Raw genomic sequence first — 2,722 nt, 5'->3', positions numbered from 1 at the left:
CGGGAAAATGTAATCGGCAAACATCGTTAAGTACTTTTCTCCAGTTACAGACCTTCAAAACGTAAAGGCTTATTGAGTCCCCTTTGTCATAAATTCTCTCTCTCAATACTCCAGGCAAATTCACCGGTTTTTCAACAGCAATATGGGCTTTATCTTTCGTCTAATGTACACAATTATTTTGACTGAAAGTTCAATTAATTCTGAATTGTGCTTCTCACGACTAAACAGTGATAACCATTAATCTCCTGGACACATTCGCAAAACTGTATCTTGCGATCTGTATCGGCACTTTGCTGGTACACCTGGTTAACTATAGTATAGCGCTACATCCTTTCATCGGTACTTTTTTTTCATACCAACATAGCATTACAAGAAATTAAAATTGCGTTGAATCCAAACAGATTCTTCATACCTGTACTGCATTTGGATTCTTAGTCTGAGGTCCACCTGCGGCATCAACAAGCGACAGTTCTAAAAAGGCGACATTTATGAAATAAATTTCTTTATTTATTTAACACAATCTGATTAGGGTCATCAGGCCCTGTTTCACGTCGAACCAAGGTATCATACACACATCAACTTATTTACCTCATAGTTATCTAAAAGATAAAAATTGCAATATGACAGTAAATATTAAAATGATCTGAGTGTCTGAAGTGGCAATAAATAATACTGACTGTAAACTAATAAGTACTTGTACTACTGCAGCTGCTGCCATTGATATTGATAATAGTAACAATTCTAATAGTGACAATAATGACAACAGTAACAACAATAATAGTGGCATATATAAAAAAATTTGGTGTACAAATAGATGTTTTCTGATATAGTGAGTTCTACGGAAATGGAATTTAAGGACACTGTATCAGCTAAGAACATTGGGAAATGAGGAAGATCTGCTTCGAGAGAAGGACGTACAAGGGTAACGAGTGCGTACTGGGACAACGGTAATCTTTATTGTTGCTTTATTAGATACGTCATTAACTGTCCTCTGAAGTTGGAGATATTATTCAGTTCTCTAACACAATGTGGTAGATTATCCCAGAGTCGGCGAGAAGAACTTCGAGAAGGTGGCCGAACTGTCGAGTGCGACAGAAAGGATTTTCTCTGATGGGAACGGGTGTTTCTACCATGGCGTTCACACAAGAGCGTTAAGGTCTAGGAGAAATATAAGGGACTGTGTTGGTTGATAACACAGTATAGAAGGCAGAGTGTGTGGAAGTCTCTGCGCTTGTCTGCAAGCAGCTACAATATCTGTGCATATGACGGTGAAATATGATCAGAGAGTCAAACATCTCAGATATAACGGACACAGGCATTCATGGACAGTTCCAGGCGCGGCGAGCTTTGCTGAGAATGGCCTTGTTGGATAACGTCACTGTAATCAATTAATTGGAAGTTCAAGTGTTTGTACAAGTTTCTTTTGCAGGTCATGAGGGAAGAGCTTTTTGTAGGGCATGGAGAGATGCTGATACCTTCTTGCCCATTGCAGTTACGCCCTCAGTCCAGTTTGGGTGCTGCTTAATAGCAAAATGAGTACGTTATTTATTTCTCTACGCACCGGTGGGTGATCTGGATTCCGAGCCCTACTTGCTGCAGCTCAGCTGAGCTCATCACTCGTCAAGGAATTCTGGTAGAAACTAGGAAGTTGTCAGACAGTTCGCAGTGCTCTCTTGCACTCACGGCAGCGTATAAAATCCTGCTAAATGAAACATTTAAGCTGCTCGCTGACAGACAGGAGAGATGACCCGGACGATACTCCAATAAGTGCTTAGCAAAGTGATGAAACGTCTGGCATATCTTTTATTTTTAGCAGGTTCGCCCCATATCTTCCCCGAACGATGCGTGACGCTCTGATTTCGTCCCAGATATGTGTAGCATGAGGAAGAACGACGTTAAACACACATTAAAAGCTACATGATTAGGACCTGTAGCAAAGACATCGCTTCGTGCACGTTGCTCAGTTGCTAATTAAATAATATTATTTAGCAGTAAGGAGTTTCAAAGGTAAATCATGACTGCTAAAATATTTAATATCTTTACAGAGATTCAATAACTTCCGTAGTTAAATGGAACATCAAAATTTCTGTCACTCCATTCCACATGTTAACAACTCGGCAACATTAACTACAAGTAAACTACTTTTCAATTTAAGATAAAATACAACACTGAAAGCAAATAAGGAGGCATTTAATGAACGTATCCAACAATATAATTCCAGATTTCTCTGAAAACGCAGACTTTCAAGACTAGTGGTATGGGAACTGGTTAAAAAATCCTATAAAATTTGAAATACCTTTCCGTTCATTTCCACAAAACTCGTCTACAGTGGCTTCGCTTCCTTTACCTTAGACATTCCATATTTACAGAATGTCAAATCAAACACCTTCCAGCCGTGTAATTTCCAAATCGTTATTTTATTTGGCTACCAGTTTCGGCGATTTACTAGGCCATTTTCAGGCCCCTGACCGACGTGTAGGAAGATTCCAATCTCTGTTCCGGTCAAAATAAGGGCCAGCATTCAAAGACTGCTGTATCAAGCAGAAATCTACAGATACCAGTCTTTGAATACTGGCCTCTATTTTGACCGCAGCCGAGGTTGGAAACTTCCTACACGTTAGTCAGGGGGCCTGAAGATGGCGTAGTAAATTGCCGAAACTGGTAGCCAAATAAAATAACAGTTTGGAAATTAGACGACTGAAAGGTGTTTGATTTGACATTC

This window comes from Schistocerca piceifrons, chromosome 2, assembly GCF_021461385.2.
Source record: "Schistocerca piceifrons isolate TAMUIC-IGC-003096 chromosome 2, iqSchPice1.1, whole genome shotgun sequence".
Taxonomy (NCBI): Eukaryota; Metazoa; Arthropoda; class Insecta; order Orthoptera; family Acrididae; genus Schistocerca; species Schistocerca piceifrons.
The sequence above is the reverse complement of the archived record's forward strand: the minus strand, read 5'-3'. Positions refer to the sequence as shown.